Genomic DNA, 24,241 nt, shown 5'->3' with positions numbered 1-24,241 from the left:
GATAATGTTACTCCACTCAGTAATTAGGATTTTACAGATCTCTGTTTAAATGCTGATGCAAGAGAAAATTAAGAAGGCTGCATTTAGTCATTAAAGTAGAGCTGATACAAACTGTCTCAGTAAGACCTGACCTTTGATTGGGCCCCATTCCTACTGATATGTGACTCCACCAGTTTTCTTCTGTATTTTAATGAGGACTGAGCATACTTGAAAAGTCCAAACAAAATCTGAGAATTTCAAGGAGTGACTGGTAGGGATTTGAAACACTAAAGCTCTAGCAAGTTTCCCCTGCTTTCAAATAGAACTTGTGGCCATTTTGTTTCCTGTCATCTTATTTCTTTTTTTTTTTAATTTTATTTTTTTTTCATTTATTTATGATAGCTACAGAGAGAGAGAGAGGCAGAGACACAGGCAGAGGGAGAAGCAGGCTCCATGCACCCGGGAGCCCGACGTGGGATTCGATCCCGGGTCTCCAGGATCCCGCCCTGGGCCAAAGGCAGGCGCCAAACCGCTGCGCCACCCAGGGATCCCCTGTCATCTTATTTCTAAAAAAATTTTCAAGTCTGTCTCAACTTCTCTCATCTTTTTTTTAATTCCAGGAAATAGACCTTTAAGTCTTTGACGTTGTCAAGGAAGAGAGGTGAGGTAATCAGGTATTAGCTTTCTCAAAGAGAGAGTTCTTAGAAAATTCCAGTTGACTACTCTTTTATTTCCTCCAAAAGGACTCCTAAAATCAACATAGGCACAAGCAGATTGTGCATCTTCTTGGGCAAATATGTTCACCAAAAGAATAACTTGAAAGATCAAGTTAGTAGTAATAATAGAAAAGCAGATATTTTTCCTCTAGGACCACCACAAAGTGATAGTATTTGTCCAATGAATACAAACAAAATTTTAAAAGTCAAACCAATTCCCAAATGTATAAGTCAAGTAACTCCTTCTCCTTTCTACTTTGTTGCTGGAGATGATTGTAGGTGCCAGTAATGGTCAACCTTCATCCATTACTGTTTTTGTTTGGGAATAATTATAGGAATCTAGACATGATTAATATGGATCACCATACTCCCTTGTGAAAGAAAAGAATTGGGAACTTTGGGGTTATCATCACTTATTGTGCTTTGAATAATTTCTCTCACAATGTTTCCTTGTTACTCAGCCCAGTGAGGAGGTTTTTGCAAGCGTAAGTAGGATAGATTAAAGTGAGGAGAGAATAGAGTTAAGGAAGCAATTAGCAAGGTATTTCAAAATGTATTGGGGTGAAAGTCTCCATTATCGTTTATCAGTGTTCCTTTAGTTGGGACCTAGAGACAAGCCTCTAATCAAGCATTATTGTAAATGATAGACACTTGAATCTCTATAATCATAATCTTCTCCATAGGCTTGGAAGCTGCTCATTCCATTGCCACTAAATCCTTTTTATCCACTTGATCAAGAGTCCTGTCAACCCTTGCTCTTTTACCTTAGGTCATCTGGGATGAGTATTGACTGCTTTCTTCCGTTACTAGTCTATGCTTACGTTTGAATACTATCCTTAGATTTTTTTCTATAAGGTTAATTACCGTGGCTCTGCTTTTTTACTTGAACAGAAGGACCTCCTTGACCCCACACTAAGTTAAATCTCTCTGTTATATAGTTCTATAGGACTTTATATCAAATTCATTTATTCTTTTATTTAATCATTCAACAAATACCTGTGGTGGGGCTATTCTGTTCTAGGTACAACAGTTAAAAAGAGAGACAAAAATTCCAGGCTTCACAGAGCTTACATACTACTGTTACATGCCATTTAGTGCCTTCAAATCTTCACTAGGATAGAGCCCTTTTAAGGCAGGAATAACCATGATCTTTTTCACTACTGTTTCCCCAGCACTTTGCAAAGTATCTAGAATATTGAAGAGGTGCAGTGAGTATTTATTGAATTATGAAATAAATAAGCATTGCAATTTTACAGACACATACCTGTTTTATCTGCTACAAAACAAAGTCCAGCTGTATAAAACTGACAGTAAAAAGTAACTTAAAAAGTAACCTAATGGATCCATTAGATTGAAATACATTAGTACATGCAATATGATTACCTGACTACTTAAAAATAACCGATTTTCTAGAAAAATATTTGGATTTGTTTCATACTCTGCCTCTTCAACATATATTAAGGCATGATTAAAACAATTTCTAGCACTCAATTTAAGTATATGTAGTACAATAGTATACATTAATCATGTGTACTAAAGTGACGTACACCAAGAACCCCATCCAAATAATAGTAGCAAAATATGTGACATAAAATTAAGGCATAGACTGTTTTTCACCTTGTAGTACACACACAGACACACACACACCCATCCACCAACCCACACACACAATCTTTGCAAAATGCTTTGAATGAATGTGGAGTTGAAGTATTTTTGTTCTTAATAGGGTATTTTAAAATATCTGAATCCGTTTGACTCTGTTAATGAGAACAGGGAGCCTAATGATGAAAAATCTAAGGTTCAATGCCTGCGTGAAGATAAGATTTACCTTCAATTGTTTTATTTTCTGTTTCCAGCTTTATTTTGTTTGCAGCTTTGTTTCCAGCTTTATTAAGGCAAATGGGGACATAATCTCTGCCCATTTATTGCCATCGGTTTCAGTCCATGAGAAAGGTTAACAAAAAAAGTGCGATGAAACTATCCATGCATCACATATGATTCTTTTATTTTTGAACTATCAAAAATAAGCACTCAAAATAATTTTAGAAATGAAAGGAAATTATTTGATCGTTTAACCAAAAAGTACAGTAATAAGGCTGGTAACAGCTACCACTTGAGGGTTGCAAATGATATTACCAGAACCCATTTCACAGCTTGAGATGCTCAGAGTTGGCTTCATTCTCAGGTACTGCCCAGGATGAGGAGAAACCAGCCCAATCCCACACGCTCATTTTCATTCCAACAATCTAGGCCCAATGATCAGGAGGGTATGATCACTGGATAGTAAATTTATTTTTAAAGTTCATTACAGGGTTCGTATTTCTGTCACATGAATGTTTTCAACTTGCCTGAATAAAAATTTACTGTTTTTGCTGAAGAAATAAATAAAACACAAGCCCCATGAAACCAAGTTCTGATGATTCATCACACAGAAACATACAGAGCTGGCCCAGTCAGTACTATATGAATGAAAGGGAGAGTTAGATGTAAGAGCACTATTTTAAAGATTTTGTTTATTTATTTTTGAGACAGAGAATGGGAGAAGGGGCAGAGGGAGAGGAAAAAAAAAATCTTAAGCAGACTCCACATTGAGCATGGTGCCTGATGTGGGGCTTGAACTCACAACCTTGAGATCATGACCTTGAGATCGTGATGTAAGCTGAAATCAATAATTGGAAGATAAGCCAATTGAGCCACCCAGGTGCCCCAAGTGTTACTATTTTTAAAATAGCACACAATAAACAGAAAGTACCAAAATTGGATATTTGGTAACACAATGGGCCATTTAAATCCTTCTAGAATTTATTTGGCATATTGCTTTTACTTTTTGGTCTTCTTTATCCTATTCCCAAGCTAAAACACCATCTAAATTCCAGCCCTAACCCTTATATCATAGTCTTTTTCTTAATTCTATTCCCTTTGTGTTTTCTCAGTGATCTTAACCACTTGCATGGCATTGCGTTGTGTAATTTGTATCCAAATGACTCCCACTGCACTATATCTGGCTATGACCTCTTCTAAATTTCTTCTGTGTATTTTCTTTAACCTTTTAAATAATTTACCTAGAATGTTCCATTTACTTATCCCATTTCATGCATCAAAAACTTAACTCAGGGGATCCCTGGGTGGCGCAGCGGTTTGGCGCCTGCCTTTGGCCCAGGGCGCGATCCTGGAGACCCGGGATCAAATCCCACATTGGGCTCTCGGTGCATGGAGCCTGCTTCTCCCTCTGCCTGTGTCTCTGCCTCTCTCTCTCTCTCTCTCTGTGACTATCATAAATAAATAAAAATTAAAAAAAAAAAACTTAACTCATCAGTAACACTAGTCAGTTCTTTTTCTCGCCTCCTAAATGACAGTGATATTTTCTAAGCATCACTATGCTAATTGAGCAAAGGTTGTTACCAGACATTGTCTGAACTTATTGGTCGTTTTGTTTCTGCCAATTCCATGTAGGGATACCTATGCTCCATGCCCTTTCATCAGCTCCTAGACCCCTTTCCTTGCCATCTAGACTCCAGTCAAGAAACTTTGGCCTTTAGTTCCTGATTGCATGTCACGTGGCCTAACCAAAACCTGTGGGTCCTTTTACAAAATTAATTTCACTCATTAAATTCTTGAAAATGCAATGCATTTCACCTGATTTGCAGGTTAATGAGCAATGCTTTATTTACTCAAATTACCACTACAAATATATCAATCGGATATAGGGAGAAGAGGCAGAATGAGAAAGAAATATTCCCAACATGCTTGAAAACTGAAAAATGAAAATGGGATGAAGTGCAGGGGAAAAGCATAGGTGCCAGTAAGCTGCTATGAGAGCAAAAACCCAGAAGAAAAGACTTCCTGGTTTTAAATAACTGAAAGCCTGGATTTTTCTCTACCACTTCTATTTGCCTTCCCAGGAATCATTACAATAAATTCCTATCAATCTCCTTTTCATTACAAACTCCAATAAGTCACCAATCCTTCTTTTGTGACATGTTTTCCAAAGTTGTTAACATTACCTGGCTCTGAAAGAAACTCCAGCTAGGAAAAATTTAGCTGAAGATATTGTTAGCCCATTTTTAAAAACATACAGTCAATAGCCTTTTAAAAAAATCTTAGTATACAATAACAAGAACAATAACCAGCATGGCAGTTATTCAGAGTTCAGCCTCTGGGTCTATCTAAATTCTGTAATTGATAGAATATTGGGCAATTAGCTTTCTTATGACTCAATTTGCTCATAAGGATAATAATAGCACCCACCTAATTGTTTTCTTTTAAATGATTAAATGAGATAATATACTTTTTTAAAAAAAGATTTTTATGTATTTACTCATGAGAGACACAGAGAGAGAGGCAAGACATAGGCAAAGGGAGAAGCAGGCTCCCTGTGGGGAGCTGGTTGTGGGACTCCATCCGGGGACACCAGGATCACTACCTGCGCCAAAGGCAGACACTCAACCACTGAGCCACCAGGTGCCCCAAGGTAATGTACTTAAAATATTTAAAAGAACAACTAGAACAATTGTTCTATAAGTATGAGCTATTAATTATGAAGTTTTCATTCTGTACCGGAAATACTCTCAATACAGCTGAAGGGCCATAACTTACGCATTTTGGTCTTATCCATGTTGTATAGCTGCAGTAAGCTGTAGTAACTTTAAAAACTCATGTGAAGTTTTCAAATACCAATGATTAAAAGATGATTCTGAAGCTTTCCACTTATTTTATCACTTCAGATGAATTAGGTAGAGAGAGAATTATAGTTGTTCTGATTGTGTCACCAGTCGGACATTCAATTTGGGAAAATGTTATTATTGTGAAACATCTAAACAAATGAGCATAAATGAGCACATGGTTGAGTGATTGTATTAAACACTTAGAATTTACTAAGCTGTGCCTGTCAAACCAGGAATCATGTTAGACTCTAGTGAGGCAAAGATAAGCCAGATCAAATCCCTGCCTTCATGAAACTTAAAATCTTTATGCTATACAAGTCAGGTACAAGAAAGTAGTTGAACCAGAGAGAATGAATGCTGTGGCCAGAGGAATAAAGAAGAAGGTACAATAAGAGGCGTGTTTCCTAAAGATGCCTCTATTCTTTGCATGTAGCACAGTTCTGTTGTTTTTTTTTAATGATATTTTCAAATTCATAATAAATGTGGCATGTTAGAATATTCAAAGATTAAGAAGCTTCATCTTTCATATTTACATAATTTTTTTTAAAAAAAGCAGAAATTTTCCGGCCTTCCCCAAAGATTACATGTATCCATAATTTCCCAGAGAAACTGATTGCCTATGTTGCTAAACAAGTCAGACAGAGTTTAAACACTTCTCCTCATATCTTCTTTCCTCGAAGGACTTCAGTTGGTCACTATGTCGGCCAGGCACTGCCAGGGCTTCAAACAGTTTTCCTCCTTTATTGAGAGGTCACCCACAGAGACCTGGGCAGGCTAAGGCAGAGTTCACCTTTGCCTTCTTCCTTGGCGTGTCATGTACCTGTGCAAATGGAATCCCCAGTTAGAGTGATCCCCGAGGCCAAGAAGTTCTATTAAACTGTAGCAAGAATTGGTCAGCTATTTGCTCCTGGGAAAATCCCACTGCTGTGACTAATAAGTATTTCAAAAGAAATAAATGAGCATGTCATTCATCCTATGATTACAGGATGAGCTGCAATAGAGTTGCTGGCCAGAAGACCCTTTATGTAACCCCCAGTTACTATGTTCTTTCCCTAAATAGTGCAAATTGTCCCATGACAGGATTAAATCCTTTTCCAACTACTACTATGGCAAAGCTGGTGGAGGATCACAGTATACAGTGAGACCAAGGGAGTGTTTGATGCATTACGGGGGGAGGGAAGACAGTATTTCTGCCCCTGGAGTCAACAGGGAAATTAGTTGTACTGAAGTGTATTTTAATTACATAAAGTATAATTAAAATATTTAAGGTCAACATATATAATGACCATCATTTCCAAAACACTGAGATTTACAAAAAGGATTGTGCCACATTCTCTATAAAATGGGATATATAATCACTGTTTACCACCAACACTACAGCTACCACCAAATCTTCATCTTAATGCTATCATTTCAAAACTGAATAGGATATAAGAATACACAGCATTAATGCTTTATCCTTACACCACTGACTTGCTATATCCCATCTTTTCAAGGTCTAGAACACCTGTGATATCACGTGTGAACACTTAACTGGAAATAACTTCATTCTTCTTTCACCTTGTAGCACAGATCACATTTACCTTGGACTCTAGGTGTTTATGAACTTATCTAAATTTCTCTAATTAATGAAAAGGACATCTCTATAAGAATGTATCTATGTTTAATTTTCCCCAGTATAAATGCCTTCCTCATGTTAAGTATTCAGTAGATATGCTTCTACAAATAAAGGAAGGACAAGTTCAAAGTTGGACAAACCATGTATCATTTTCATTCTACTTGTCTACAGATCTTTACAAAGCCCCAACTCATTTTTTAAATGTTTTTTTTATTTCTATGGTTTTATTCTATTTTTTTCTATTTATGTATTATCAATTTTTTCCTTATAAAGCCAGAATGCCTATCACGTTAGAATGAATATACAGAATTCAGGCACAAATAGCATGATATTTACCCTGGGGTTTTAATAGACCCATCTTCTACTTGTTCATTGAGCGTCATTTCATTGTTCCCACTATTGGCCAATTGTGTTGTACTCTAGTTCTCAAAACTTATAATAAAATTTTCCTAATCTCTCTTTGTACTCATTTGTATACCTTTTGACTTTCAGCCCCCTTAACTATGACATAGCCATAGCTCTAGGCAAGAGATATTTTTCAGAAAGCCCTGATTGTGGCATCACAGCTTGGTGAGACACCCCTACCAATAGAAATGAATTGAACATATATAAAATTTTTTGGTTTGTGTTATTTTTGCCAAATGGAGAGTATAGATTATAAGATAGCTACATATTTCTCTGATTTATACCCTGAGTACTTTAAAAAAAGAATACAATGAAAACACAGTACTATCACATACAGAAAACAGTTTCCTTTTTTGCTCCACATCTATGCTAATTTAATTACTCTGACTGATCTTTAAGATTAGTTTTGACTCCCAAGGTAAAAAGGAAAATATAATGGTTCATAAAAATATAGGATTAAAGGAAATCTATATTCTCAGTTAAACTTTTGTTCTATCTCTAAACTCTAACAGGATTATGAATCTTCATGTGAGAGACAGTGACAAACAACATATTTAGTACAGGTTTTATAGAAGATGCAAAAGAGTTTCTTCATTAAGATTTTTATGAACATAGAAGTCAATGATATTACGCTAATGCTTAACTAAATGAAATCTGTAGTGAGGTAATAATTATAGATATTTCCAGGGCTCAAATTCATACAGATATAAATGGAAAATCTTTAAGAACAAATGATTAGTATGTCTCTTAGATCACATCTATCATTGAAAAATTGTGTCAACTTAAGACTGTTTATCTGGAAAAAATACTCTTCACACATGTGGGTGAAATAAAAACATTTTCAGATAAATATAAGCTGAGATAAATTTACTCTCTCGTAAAATATGCTAAAGGAAGTTCTTCAGTCTACAAAGAAATGAAATGTCAGTAAATGGAAAGTCAGATATATAGAAGGTGCCAAAAATGGGAGATATGTGTAAATACACAAAATTGTCTTTTTCCTTGTTTTAATATTTAAATGTTATTTGAATATTTAAAACAAGAATAATATTGTGTTGTAGGCCTTATAATGTATTATTTAAAAAATTATGTGACAAAAGTACAAAAATGATAGAGCTAAATCTAATCATTTTCTTAAAGTTTTTATATTTTTTATAAAGAGTAATTGTTAACTTTAGTTAGGTTGTAGTGTGTTAAGCATTTATATTGTAATCTCTAAAGTAATGACTGAAAAATAAATCAAAGAACTAATAATAAGCCAATGGTGGAGCTAAAATGAAATACTAGAAAATACCCAACAGATATAAAAGAGGGTAATAAAATAGATAAAAAGAAATAAATAAGATAGATCAACTGATTAAAGAGGAAGATGGTAGACATAAATAAAAATATACTAATTATATTATTAGTATAATACTACCAGTAAATACTATAAGTAAAAGAATATAGTCAGACTAGGTATATATATATATATATATATATATATATATATATATATATATATATTATATAATATATATATTGGATCCACTTATAAAGACACAGATAGGTCAAGAAAAAAAGAAAGGCAAAAAGCATATTATACACACAAGCATAGAAAAGCTGATGTGACTATTTTAGTATTAGATAAGTTAGCTCAGATCAAGGGATGTTACCAGAAAAAAAAGGGGGTGACTATTGTAAAGTAAATGGGCAGTTCATTAGGAAAATATAAACACTGTAAGTGCCAAAACATATGAAGCAAAAGTGATATATTCAAAGGTAAAATTAGCCAAATCCAAAGCTGTAGTTGAAATTTTTAACACCCACTATCATAGTTGATATAACAAGTAGGCAAAAATCAGTAAAGATATAAATTTGAACAACATGATCAACCAAGGTCAATGTAAGATTTATATGATATTCCCACCAAAATCTATAGTCTACATATTGTTTTCATATGCACATGGGATATTTGTTAAGATAAATGTTATCTTAGGGCATAAATAATCTTCAATACATTTTGAAATATTTGAACTTCAGTGTTTTCTTTGACTATAATGACATTACATTAGACATCAGTACCAATAAGATACTAGAAATACCAACCAATATTTAAAAATTGAACAGCAAACTTCTAAAGAGTATATGGTTCACAAAAAAAAAAAGAAAAATTGGAAAATATTCCAAATGAATGAATGATGAATGTTAGCAAGAAAAAATGTTGAAATATTTGGGATGCATACAAAGCAGGCCATAGAGGGAAATTTATGTCTTTAAAGGTTTACAGTGTTAAGAAGAGAGAACTAAAGTCAATGATATATGGAACAATAATAAGAAGGAATCTTAAAACAAAACAAAACATTATACTGAGCCATAAAAGCCAAGACGCAAGTGAATGCACACTCTTTGTTATTATTTACATGAAATTCAAAACTAGTCAAATCTTCAACAAAAACTGAAACAATGATTGCCTGTTATTTGGGTCTATTTTGTTTGTGAAAATTTATTGACATATTCTTAAAGTCTGAGCACTTAACTGTAAATTTTCCATACACACGCACCCACACACACAAAAGGCAAGTAGTCAAGATTAAAACAAACCCTGAATCCTCAAAGAAATATAATCACACTTCTCCAATTGACGCATCATATTTGCATCTAAATTCAAAACTCTCCATTTATAATCAACTAGTCCTAGTTGGCTTTTAATTTAAAGCCTTCAGTCTTCAGCTAATTTAGTGCTTTTGTAGCAAGAGGAGACACTTTTTTACAAAGTTATTGATACAACTAGGGCCTACCTATTGAAAAGTATTTTCTTTTTTCTTTTTTTTTTTTTGAAAAGTATTTTCATAGTGATTTTTCCCCCAATAGTTTATTAATCATAAAATAGCTTCACTTTGGCACCTGTCAGTAAATTAATTTTAAATAATGTGTTATGATGACATGCTAAAGCAACAGAGCAGACAACAGACCCAAAGCAGAGTCTCACCAATGCTAAACCCAGCATCAGCAAACCTAGATGTAATATCTAACCTAATAGCAATTTCAGCTTCTCCTAGGAGTGTGATTTTTAATCACTTTATCTGGAGTTACCTGATCAGCACTAGCAAGATAATCTGCACGATAAATTGCTGCCCTTCCTCCAGGAAAGATGATCTTGTCTGAAGCAAACCATTCTGTTAGAAAACTTTTTTTTTTCCTGCCCCTTTTGCCTATGAGAACCTTCCATTTTGTATAGAACTTTGGAGCTCCTTTCATTTGCTAGATTGGATGCTGCTTGATTCGTGATTCATTGAATAAAGCTAATTAGATCTTCAAACTTACTCAGTTAATTTTGTTTTTTAACACTCCCAAATAATAGGATAACTGGTCTGCAGGAAATGATTATGCAGTTTTGCCCATTTGAACACTGGAAAATGTCAGCCAAAAACAATTATTTGATTTTTGACCTGCATGATGTTGAGCAGTTCGTTAGGGCAGTAATTTAAAGAGCAATTTCCATAGTTTTCTGGAACCCATTCAGAATTCAATAATATGCTAATATCAACTAAAGGAAGATGCCTATATTCCTAATTTCTATGGCATGTATATATACAGAATATTTAAAAGCTAAATCAACATTTTGATCAGAAAATAAAACATAAAGATGACTGGTTTATACCACTTGGAATATAAATGTATTCTATCAACATACTTAAATTAATGAAACTTTTCATCATTCTTCCCAATTTTCTTTCTTCCTGGCATGAGTTAATGGCAACATTTACATACTGAATAAGAAAACAATGTCTTGAGGTTTTATTGTTGAATGAAAGCAGCACCAATAAAAATAACAAAAGGAACGTTGCCTGAATGGTATTAGTCTTTTTTTTTTTTTAAACTGTTTCTGGAGCAACCATGAAAAATAAACTAGGGTTCAGTAAGGCCAGACCGAGGGGGTCTCACTTTTAGTAAGATCGCAATGCTTTTAACAGAATATTCTTTCCTTTCACACAGTAGCAATAACTACCTCTGGATGTTTTAAAGTGTACATTATGTGTTTACATCTTAGAGTGTTTCTCATTTTCCAAGTAAAGTAGTAATCTTGGGCTTGACCTTGCCGCCTTTACTCTACAAATATTCCCCACAAGCCCTTAATGACTTCAATAAGAGGTATAGAATTGGGCCCCACAAGGAGTGTTTCCATCTTTGTGCTGAGCTCAAGAAGACGTTTGTTATGAAGCTGAATGAGCCATGTGTGAAACAACGGGCAGATAGTAGGTCATCCCCGTAACAAAAGTTGCATTTATGTGAGATTATTTTGACCTATAAATCTAACTTTCACTTATAAATGTAGCAGCAGTAGGCACATACTGAATACCTAATAAGTGACTGAGATGTAACACATCAAAACTTCAATTCAGTCCAAAGCATTGGAACACTAGTGGATTTGAATGAGTGAAGAAGAAGAAAATGTGCATGTCCAATCTCAAATAAGATATACCAGTAGCATTCCAAAGCCAGTCTTAATAGCATTTTTAAATAGCCCAAATCTGCTTGTATTTAGATATGTTTCCTCCTTGGCCAAAAGTTTTTGTAAAAACTGATGTCACTCTGTAATGTAAAGATTATTCATGTAATCTACGTGATTTTTTTTTTTTGAGTTTTTTTCATATGGCAAGAACTATTCCAGGAGCTATGAATGTAGTGATGAATAAGACAAGCAATGTTCCTGTCCTCATCGGATTTTTATTCTAGTAGGAGAGATGGGCAAAAAAAAACAGTAGACATATAGCATAAATTCAGGGAGTGAAGGCATGTTTCATAGGGAGTGTTTGCGGTGAGATATGAATAAAGTACAGGAGACAGCAAAGAAAGATCTGAACATAAAGCATTCCAGGAAGAGAAAATAAAAAGTGAAAATATATTGAGATGAAACAAGTTTGGTATACTCAGAAGTCAGAGCACGTCAGAGTGGCTGGAGCGGAATGACCAGGGGGGACCTGGTAAGAAGATGTGGTCAGAGAGGGAGGCAGGGAACACACCACAAGTGGGTTTATAAGTTGTGGTAAAGAATATGGAATTAATTTTAAATCAGATGGAAGGTGATCAGAGGATGTTAAGCAGGGGAGTTGATGCCTTGATCATTCTGGCCACTGTGTAAAGAAATGACTCTATGGGGCAAGAGTGAAAGGAGAAATGCCAATTAAAAGTTCTGTCAGTGCAGAAAATTAAACATGATTCTAGCGTTTTAAGCATGAAAAAATCTGATGCAGGGAAGTAGGAGCTTGCAAATTCCTTGGAGTGATTAGGGCAGCGAGCTATAACCTTGCTTTTGCAATTTAGGAGTCAGAAAGCCAGAATCAAGATGTCATTTGTCATCATTCTTCATGCCACAGCTTCCTCCCTGTACCCGCGAAGCTGGAGAAAGAATCCCAGAATGCTGCCACAGGGAAAAAAAAAAAAAAAAAAAAATCAACTCCATAAATTTGCTGGTGAGCAAGGAAAAATGAAGCCAAAGATTGAGGAAGATCACCTCCACCTTACTTCTGCCTTTCCAATTTTGAGCAAGCACATCTAATTGTTAATAAACCCACAAAGGCATTCTTCATTTCTGTTAAATTGATTTATCTCTAGCATTTCCTTTTGGCTCTTTCTTAGGGTTCTCGTCTCCCTGCTTATACTGCTCATCTGTTCTTGTATGCTGTCCGCTTTATCCATTACAGCCCTCCACATTTTAACCATCATTGTTTTAAATTCCTGATCAGATAATTCCAATATCTCTGGCTAAGTCTAGTTCTGATGCTTTATCTACTCAGATTGTGCTTTTTGCCCTTGGTATGCCTTGTAATATTTTCTTGATAGCCAGACAGTGTGTATTAAGTAAAAGGGACTACTGTAAATAGGCCTTTAGAAATGTGGGGATGACGTGCGAGGGAGAAGGAAGTGTTCTACAGTTCTGTGATTAGGTTTCAATCTTTTAATGAGCTTCTGCTATTAAATAATGGAGTAAGAAATAGATACCAGGTCTTCTGACTCCAAAGCTCAGCTGCATTCTTATCTCTTTCTTATCTAATCTGGCATGTGAGTGGTAGTAGGTGTGTGGGGGGGTAGGAGTACAAGAGAGGGATATTTAGAATCAGATTGTCTTTATAGAGTCTCTAACATTTATCTGAATTTTGAATATTCAACCATTCTATTATAATGGAGAATGGCTATCATGAGAAATTTGGTAAGAGAGTTTTGAAAAAGAGACAAATGTTGGAGAAAGTCCAAGGAAAATGGAGACTAAAGACTAACCACTGGAGTTAATACATTGGAATGTATTATTGGTTGCAGTAGTTGTTCTTCTTAAAATAGAAATTTCATAGCCAGTGGGATTCTCAAGTGATTTTGTAGTTGGCAACACCAATGTTTGAAAGCGGGACCAGGGATCCCTGAGTGGTGCAGCGGTTTGGCGCCTGCCTTTGGCCCAGGGCGCGATCCTGGAGACCCGGGATCGAATCCCACGTTGGGCTCCCGGTGCATGGAGCCTGCTTCTCCCTCTGCCTGTGTCTCTGCCTCTCTCTCTCTGTAACTAACATAAATAAATAAAAATTTAAAAAAAAATAATGAAAGCGGGACTAAATGAACCTCAAATATCTATTACAACACTAGGATTTTAGAATCTCACAGAAATAACCTTAATGAATTTGGATGATATATTAGGATAATAAGTTGTTGCATTAAAAAAGTACTTGGATACTCAGGATTCTGAGTTGGTTACATTAAGAGCTGAGAGAAAATGTTGAAGGGAAAAGTTGAGAGTACAATCAATCTTTACCTTGGCCACCAGCATTAAGAGCATGTTGTCTATTTCTATATAGTACTATGGTTTTGATATTTCCCCTCAAAGCCTGGGGAGCTGAGGCTGGACCAAAACAAATGCAATGATGCTTGATAAGGAAATAATCTGTGTGGGTGACTGCACAGTCACATTTACTTCAACTATACACAGTCAATTGTAGAAATAAAAAAAAATAAAGTTTTGTAACTTAGCATACTTGATAGAATTGACAACTATTTAAGGGACACATTTTATGACACATCATTTTCTAGTTACTTTGATGAAAATATATACAAATAAACTTTTATCTGTTTTAACTTCCCTTTACCATTTATAAAATTAGAAAAATTTTATATGTAGTTTCCAATAACATATTTGATAAATTTCAGATTTTTAAAAATCTGTGCCTCTCAAATAATTTTGATACATGTGTATTTACTTATGTATTCAACCAATAATTATGGAGCACCTATTATGTGTCAGAGGATATATGTTGTGCTATGAATAAAATGGTAGATAGATATAGTCCTATAAATTGAAGCCTGTATTCCAGGTATTATCTGATTGGAATCTTTAGAGAGGTAGAGTTTTGTGATATCTAGTATATTTTTATGCAAGTTGCTGATTATAAAGTGGGACATTGGATCCAGGTGAGAATGAGAAGGAAGACATGTGGCTTAATGAAGGACAAGAAAAAGTGGTAAGATAAATTGCTTGTCTGACCCAATGAAATCAGAGAATGATTTGAGTGCAATAATAGAAGAGAAAAAGCTAAAAACATGATAGGTGGTGCTCAAAGAATGAAATCCTTGAAAGTGAATGAAGAGATGAAAGAAGAGGATCTTTGCCAAGATCACACAGACTTGGGTCCCTCTTCTCCCTTGATATTGAGGGTCAAGACCATTTATTACTCAATATATATTGGGGCTACCATAGTCAATCAGGTCTGTTTTTTATTCATCTGCATTCCAACAATGAATATAGTTCACATTATTTTTCTCAGGATGGATTTAGAAACCAATAAATCCCATTAACTGAGGGGATGTAGGTGGATATTTCCATAAAAGTGTTGCATTTCTTTTCTTTTTTGAGCTCCAACTTTTGTACAGCCAAGTAATTTTACAACTGTTGGGGTCCAAGCCCCTCACACTGATGTCAAGTCGCCATATGCCTATCAGTAACATGGATTCAGTAAATATTTATTGACTGTTAGCTCCTGATTGATTCATGATGTAATCAAATGAAACCAGAAATGGCGTAAATTCTTATACATTTATGAGTGGAACTAATCTTTTCCTTCAGGAGAATTGGGAAGAATGATATGCTGGTAGTGATATTCCATTATGAAAGCTGGAGTTGGGTAGTAAATCTCTGCAACTAGCTGCCCATCTTTCTTCTTGGGACCACAGAAAGATGCGAAAAGGTGACAATGGTAGCAACCTCTTTTTAGAGTAATTTCAATGTTTTTTGATATAGTTCCAAGATCTGAAAGGATTAAAGTTAAAAGTAAATGGTATTTGAAGGTATTTCTGTAAATTCCATAATAAGATATATGAAGAACTATCAACAAAAAGCTAATATTTTCAATATCTTTTTGCACTTACTTTCATTTACTGCTGGTACAATTTTTTTTTGGGGGGGTGGGTCTTGTGATATAAGAGCTAGTAACAAGAAAACTATTTCTTTATTGGTAAGAATAGAATAGGAGAAACCTTTAATTTACAGGTGGGGCTAATGCAAATTTTCTGAAGCAGATGGAGCTTTCATTACCTTAATTACTTGCTTATTTTTTTAAAGATGTATGTATGTATGTATGTATGTATGTATGTATGTATGTATGTATTGGGCAGAGGAAGAGAGAATGGGAGGAGGAGCTGAGGGAGAGAATCTTCAAGAAAACTCTCTCCTGAACATGGAGCCCAAAGCTTGATACAGGGCTGGATCCCACAACCCATGAGATCACGATCTGAGCTAAAACCGAGAGCTAAATGCTCAATCGACTAAGCTACTTCAATGCCTTGTTGAATTTAAATGTATCTGTATAGTTTCTAAGAGCAGATATAAGCATTAAATACAAATTTTTCATCAGTGGTAGAAGTGGAGTGCAATATAAGGTCCATTGTGCAGTATGAGATTTTTCTACTATCAGTTAAACAGGAAGTTTTAAGGAGCAACATGAGCAGCTCTCCTTCAAAAGCTACTACTTAGAGTTCTTGATGAAGGAAATAAGTGATAATATATCAACTTGGCCTAGATAGACTTAAATGCATTCAAAAGTTTCATATTTGAAATAAGATTTCCAAAGCTTTGGAATCTAAGAATAATAGTGAAAAAGCAAATGCAATAATCTTATTATAAGGTGTATGAAAATATAAAATGTGCACATTAATCTAAAATATAGCCCACATTACTCAATTGACTAGGAGTAATTTTGTGTGAGCACAGATTCTTAGAGTTTTTTTTATTAAAAAGTTCAAATATTTCCAATATTCAAGAAGCATGGGTAGCTAAATCAAAGTATATTGTTATAAAGATCTTTACATGATAAATATATGATTTCTTGGACAGTAAAGGGAAATGAACTGTTATAAGAAATTTAGTAACACATATGAAGAAAAACAACAGTTTATAGAAAGATCAAAATATTTTATTCTTTTCTCTGATCCCCCTCAAAAAAATGAGGCCATTAAACCTAATTGTCACCAAGAGACATAGAAGAAGCCAAAGGCTGTGATTTCAGTAAATCTGGGCATGGAATTCAAAGGACATATCTGCCATCTTTTGTCATTTGTATTGACTCCAGAATTAATCTTTCGCCTTTTCAAAAAGCTATTTAGGTGGGTGGAGAGATGGGTGAAATAGATAAAAGGGATTTAGAATACACTTATCTTGATGAACACAGAGAAATGTATAGAATTGTCGAATGATTCTATTGTACACTTGAAACTAATATAACACTGTATGATAATTATACTTCAATTTTTTAAAAAAGCTATTTATGTACATGCCATTCTCCCTAAGACTCCTTTAAACAAAGGATATTTCATTCATCCTTTTACAATCCTTACAGAATTTAGCACTGTCTAGTTCTGAGTATATCTTAAACAAATGTTGCAGGAACTGGGTTGAATTTGATGTTGTCAAATACATGGTGAAATTCTGAGCTACCAGTGAATGCAAAGAGATTCCAATCATTAATTAATAAGTCTCAAGTGATCCCCAACTAAGTGGAAGAGAGTAATTCATAACTGAAACTGGAACTGAAATAAAAACTTAGTAACAATCACGGATTATTAGCATGATCAGGATGTGAAGAATAGAATTTTTTTTGGACAACTTTCCTCACAAATTGGATGCTAATGAGAATGGTTAGTGGTAAAACAAAGGATTAGAGAACACTGTAAATCTAAAACGTTTTGGAAGCAGTGCCAGCTTTGAAGAGACCATTAAAAGTTGTTTTAGAGAAAGAGAATAAATTGACCCAATACTTAGGGAGGGTCTACTCCCTATTCTACTTAGGGAGAATATTGTATTCTTCTATTAAAGTATATTATTCATTTGTACTAAGTGGAATAGTAAATGCAATAAAATATCACAGGAAGACAGTATATAATCTCTAAGGATGTACAGATGAAAAAAGAATTTTCAAACTTTTAAACTAGATTCCATTGAGGATTCCATCTTTTTTCTCCCACTTACATTACTAAATAGATCTTTAAAAGATTATCTGGAAAACACCATAATAAACTTTATAGTTAAAACAGCTTCTTATTATTTATAATCCCCATTCATTTACCTAAACTCCAGATTTATCTGCTCACTTAGAATACCGTACTATATCTATATTGCCCCAAGTTGAGGAACTCAGATTTATTTACATTTTGTGCCATTTGTGCCACTCTATTAAAAGCAAAATAAATGGATTTAAATGTGATCTGTGCCCACAATGCAACAAGTTCATATTTTTAACAAACATATTTGCACTTAAATTTCAAGTGAGTGTTTTTTTTCAAAAGTTCTCGACTTAAAAAAAAAAAGTTCTCGACTTAGAAACTAGATTTACCTCAGTGAACCCAGTTTGCCATATGATTTATGAAACATATCTCTGCCCTTAGAATAAGTTTAAAATTCCAACAACAAAACCCATATTATTATTTTAAATCTCTCCCTTTCCCTCTCTTAAACCATAAAATATGTCTCAGTGAGGTTGTTCTCTTTGGTCTCAAGACATGACTTTGGATACTTGTGTCAGTGTCTCGAGTCAAATTCATTCTCTAATGAAAACATTCTCCACCATGAGAGACATTCCTTCAAAATTTATCTGAGACAACACTGAGATACCACTGTTAGAATGGCTAAAATCTGGAGCTCTGGCAATAACAAATGCTGGTGAGGATGTAGAGCAACAGAACTCTCATTCACTGTTGGTGGGAATACAAAAAAAATACAGCTACTTTGGAAGACAGTCGAGTAGTTTCTTTTTTTTTTTTTAAGATTTTATTTATTTATTCATGAGAGACACAGAGAGAGGGGCAGAGACATAGGCAGAGGGAGAAGGAGGCTCTATGCAGGGAGCTGGGTGTGGGACTCCATCCCGCGACTCTGGGATCATGCCACCTAGTTGGGTAGTCTTACAAAATTAAAAATACTCTTGCACTCCTTCATATTTACTCAACGGAGTTGAAACTTTATGTCCACACAAAAACCTGCCCATGGATATTTCTAGAAGCTTTATTCATAGTTGATCAAACGTGGAAGCATTCGGGAAGTGAAAGAATAGATAAACTGTGGTACACGCAGACAATGGAATATGATTCAGTGGTAAAAAGAAATGAGTTAACCAACCATGAAGGCGTAGAGAACATACAAATGCATATTGCTAAATGAAATAAGCCAATCTCAAAGGCTACACATTGTGATTCCAACTATATGACATTCTGGAAAAGGCAAGAACTACTAACATAATGAATATATCAGTGGTTGCCAGAGTTTTGGGGTAGGGAAAAGATGAAGAGGGAGAGCACAGAGCTTTTTTAGGGCAGAGAAAATACTCTATGATGCCATGAAGATGAATACATGTGACTGTACACCGATTTATGACACCACAAATTGACTGTATTGTAATCTTTGGAATTGGGGTGAGGATAATGTGTTTGTTTAGGTTCACGACTTCTGCAAATGTGCCGCTCTGGTGGGGACTGTTGATACTAAGGGAAGCTGCATGTGTATGAGAATTGGGGTAGAGAGAAAATGTTCAATTTTGCTATGAATTTTAAACTGTACTAAAAATAGTCTTCATTAAAACATTGTCACAAAGGCCAGATAGAGTATCATTTACAAAGGGTCAAGCACAGTGCCTTATACAGAGCAACCCCTGAAAAAAACTGTTACTCCTCAGTGGTCATCAGTTCTCTTGCTTCTTTCTCCTGCAGGCTATTTTCAGTTTCTCTTTTCCATTTTCCCTGCCTTTCAATCATTATGAGACCACAAAAACTGGTTGAAGCTTTGAGCTTTGGGTGCTCAGTTTCCTATCATTACTATAACAAATTACCACACACTTTGTGTCTTAACACAAAGTTATTTTGTGCTCAAAATCAAGGTGTAGTCCTATAATCACGGTGTAGGTAGGGCTATATTCCTTCTAGAGATTTTAGGAGCCAATCTGGTTTTATGTCTTTTCCAATTTCTAGAGATCCCCTGCATTTCTTTTTCTCCATCCTCAACTCACAGCAGGTCAGCCTGTTTCCAGCATCATATCTCCTTTTACACACTAGGATTTTGTGGTCTCTCTCTTATGAGGACTCTTGTGGCTCCACTGAGCCCACCTGGATAAGCCGAGAGGATCTCCCCATGTCAAGATCTTTAACTTAGTCATGTATTCAAAGTCCCTTTTGACATGGAAACTAAAACATACTCATTGGTTCAGGGAATCAGAGGAACTTTCCTAAGGGAGCCATTATTCTGCTACCACAGGATCAGACTGCCTGAGTTACAATCATGGTTCTGTTGTTCATTTGCTAATGGTTTTGTTTTGCTTGTTTGTTTTCTTTTGTTTTTAAGGCAAATTACTTAACCTTCCAAAACCCAAGATCTTCTCATCTGTGAAGTGAGGTTCATAAGAGTACCTCACCACAATTGTTGTGAAGATTAGATGAGTTTGTACTATATATCCAGATGATCATAATGCCTGTCACAGAGTAAGTACTCAGTAAAGCTTTGCTATTATTATTTGAATTAACTCTATCTGGGGATCCCTGGGTGGCTCAGTTGTTTAACACCTGCCTTCGGCCCAGGGTGTGATCCTAGAGTCCCGGGATCTAGTCCCACACCAGGCTCACTGCATGGAGCCTGCTTCTCCCTCTGCCAGTGTCTCTGCCTCTCTCTCTCTCTCTCTCTCTCTCTCTCTCTCTCTCTCTCGATCTCTGTGTGTCTTTCATGAATAAATAAATAAAATCTTAAAAAAATGAATTAATTCCATCTGATAGAAACAAGTCATGTTAACCAAACTTGCAAACATAAATGCAGACATAGCCTACATATTAACGTATAATTAAAAGTGTATGTAATCTTGGGATTAACAATGCTGTTATTTAGATAAATGAAAAAAGAAGCTATGTTACAATCAGAAGTTAGTTTGATGAACCTGAATTGAAAAAAATGCACAGATAAATCAAGGCATGTTCATGGGCAGGAGTTCTTTTCAATTAAATCCTTGCTATTCAAAGTGTGCTAGTATCACCTGGCAGGTTTTTTTTTTAATATGCACAACTTCAAGCCTCACTCGAGATCTTCAGATAGGAATCAGAATTCCCCTATGATCAGATTTGTATGCACATTACAATTTGTGAAGTACTATTTTTGACAGTGCCTAAAAGACGTGGATACTTTGCCCAGGTGTATAAATTTGCTTCCGATAGTGTTCTTCTTGTCTTTACTTTTATAACAAGGACCACCACAATTACCACTATCCATCAATACGTTCTGTCTTTATATATGTCAATACCTTCTAAAAGGAATCCTTACAGAAACTTTCTCTTTGAAATGACTCGGCATTAATATGTGCTGATTACTATACGTGACTTAAAGTTTGACTCTTGGTGCACAGTTTTTAGCATTTCGGCTCTAATCTGGTGAAGAAAGAAGGCTTGCCTCCCTAAGGTCTAGAAATAACAATTTCAAAGACAAGCCTTAAGAAATCAAGTATCCACTCCATTTCTCAATAGCTCCACTGAATTCTATTATTAGGCTAATATTTCAAAGCATAGATCTGCAAGAAAGCTCAGATAATGACAATTAATTAATTAATCAAAGATAGCTGGATGTTAAATTGTTAAATTTTCAATGGGAAGTAAAGAAAAAGAAACAATACAGACATATTTTCTCAGCCTGGACAATAACCACTGAAGTATGCTTTTTGAAATTAGAGCAAATAATCAAAGTATAAGTTAAATTACTTTAATGAAACACATCCACCAATACCAAAAGATAAGTAAATTGCAATTTTATGCTTGTCTTCAAAGTGGATAGAGTCACAGATTAAAATTCTTAGAAATACAAAGACATTGACAATGATTCAGTGAATTACATTTGAACATTATGTCAATACATACTTTTTGAATTCCTAATATATGTAAAGCTCTGTACTATTCACACTTCTGTCAAGTGCTGATTTCCCTAAAAGAGCCTTTGACAAAGAAACCTATTGATAAAACAAAGGTAAGTTTAGTCTTACATTGTAAGTGAGAGGACTACCCTGACAGTGTCTTCCTAACCTCTTGGAAGAGGGAAATCAAAGTTAGGATATTTACGTGGTTTTAGAGTCTGGTTTTATAAGGATTTTTCAGTGTGGGGATGGAAGGAGAAGGGATAAGTGGAATTGAGAAAGAATTAGCATATAATAGTTTGTATTACTGGACATAGCAAGGGGAGGGTCTTGAGGTGAGGTTTTACAAAGAGTCTTGAAGACTAAATAGTCATATGCTATCTATTGAAAAGTCTAATAGTTTGATGTCCATTTATGTGATTTTTTTTCCAGGAAGTTTCCAAATGAACAATAAAGTTACATGCAACTTATCTTCCTGGGCAAGAATTTCCTGGAATAGTAAACTTATGTTGATGAAGACACTGGAATACTAAAGTGACATTGGTGAAGACAGCCTAATGGTTGAGTCCAGTTATGTTAATAAGCTGTGTGCTGTAGATGGTTTTAGCTTTCATTTTAGTGACTCAAAGATGAACAGGATATAGTCACTATTCTAAAAGAGCACATATTAGATTATGACAGTTTTTATTAAATACTATAATAGCATTTTTTTCTGATTATAAAATGTAAGGTTATTGAGAAAAAAATAGAGAAAAAATAAGCAAAATAAAAATCACCAAATTCTATCAATATGACAGAGCATTCCTAACATTTTAACATATCTGTGTGTTGTGTTCATATGTGTTTATTTATATGTATAATATATATGATAAAATACACATATTTTTAAATAAAAATTTAGTCCATATTATCAAGAAATTTATAGATTTTTCACTTAATTTAAAAAGACCATGAGCATTTTCTAATATTATTAAATGTTATTTGAAAACTTGATTTTTAAAATACCTGTGTGTATATTAATTAACTAATTAGTTCAAACATATTTTAATGAAATTTATTTCTTTTTCCACATGGGATATTTTTGGTTGTTCTTTTTTTTTTTTTAACTCTTATTACTACTAGAGGTAGTATCCTTAATGAATGAAGTTTCTGAATGAAAGTATGGCTGAAGATTGATTTTCAAAGTGATTATCATCTTTGTGTGGAAGTATTATATGTGTTTTTAATTATTTCCTTATCAAAGTTTCTGGGTGTTGAAAATGACTATTTTTAATAATTTTCAAACTGGTAATGATATGCTAAAACATAAAGGCTAAGGAGACATATTTGTTAATGCCTCATTCTAAAGTACCTTTGCTTAGAAGCAATGAAACTAGTTAATTGATAGAATTATTTCCAGACATTTGGAACCAGTATTTAGTAGCATCTGTCAATAATGGCAGAGAAGAATAAAAACAAACTTCCATTCATTTGTCGAGCTTAAATCAAAATTGCTGAATTAATCATGACATTTCTTTAAAGCTTTATCTTTGCCTTTTAAAAAATGTCTACATGTTTATACTACAATACATCGATATTGTCTCTACTTATACTAAATAATTTTCTCCCAAAGTTTTGGGTAGAATTGTGTAGGAAGTTTCAAGACCTTTTACTATTCCTACTATTGCAGCCACAGTTTCAATGGTATGCATATTCCACTTTGTGCAACAAAATGACCATAATATAATTCATGAAGTATTAAAACAATTGTTCACAAAATTGCCATGGATTCTAAAGAAAGACAAGTGAGTGAGAAATAGAACTGACACTAAGTATTATATCATAGTATTGCATTCTGAACAAGTAATCTGGGAAAGAGGAAAAAAGGAAAATAAATATATTTCAATTAATTGAATACAGTTAAATTTAAAGGCAGTAGCAAAAATACATTAATATTGACAAGTCCAATGGAACTGCATTAAAAGGAATCAGGCAAAAGACCACCTGAAAGGACAAGAAAGAGCGTCATGTCAGGAAAAAGAAATCATAGTGAAAATGGACATTTGTGTTATCACTATCACCCCATATCAGCAAAATGCTAAAATCAAAGAAAAACAGTGTTGTGTAGGGAGAAATCTCCCAATATTTAAGCACTAATTTATAAGAGAGATGTTTTTGTTACTTTAGGAAGTTTAACTTCCAAGACTGGAAAATATCTCAAGAGGCAAGTGAGGAATCCTCCCAAGGGGAATTTTCAGGAACCAAATATGGTGAAAGTGAGAACAGTAACAATGTTCTTTTCCCAAAGAATCATGGGTAAGAAGATCTCAAGAGCAAAGAACAACCAGAAAATTGTCTGATAATAATAGCAACACAAGACCTTAGGTAGCCTTACGATCCTACTGAAATTAGAGAAATGACATCAGAAAGAAACAGGAGTATGGAATTGCCAACATCATGGATTTTATTTTTCTCAAGACTGGGGCTGCT

Source organism: Nyctereutes procyonoides, unplaced genomic scaffold (genome assembly GCF_905146905.1).
Source record: "Nyctereutes procyonoides isolate TBG_1078 unplaced genomic scaffold, NYPRO_anot_genome, whole genome shotgun sequence".
NCBI classification, from domain to species: domain Eukaryota; kingdom Metazoa; phylum Chordata; class Mammalia; order Carnivora; family Canidae; genus Nyctereutes; species Nyctereutes procyonoides.
Note: the sequence above shows the minus strand (reverse complement) of the source record.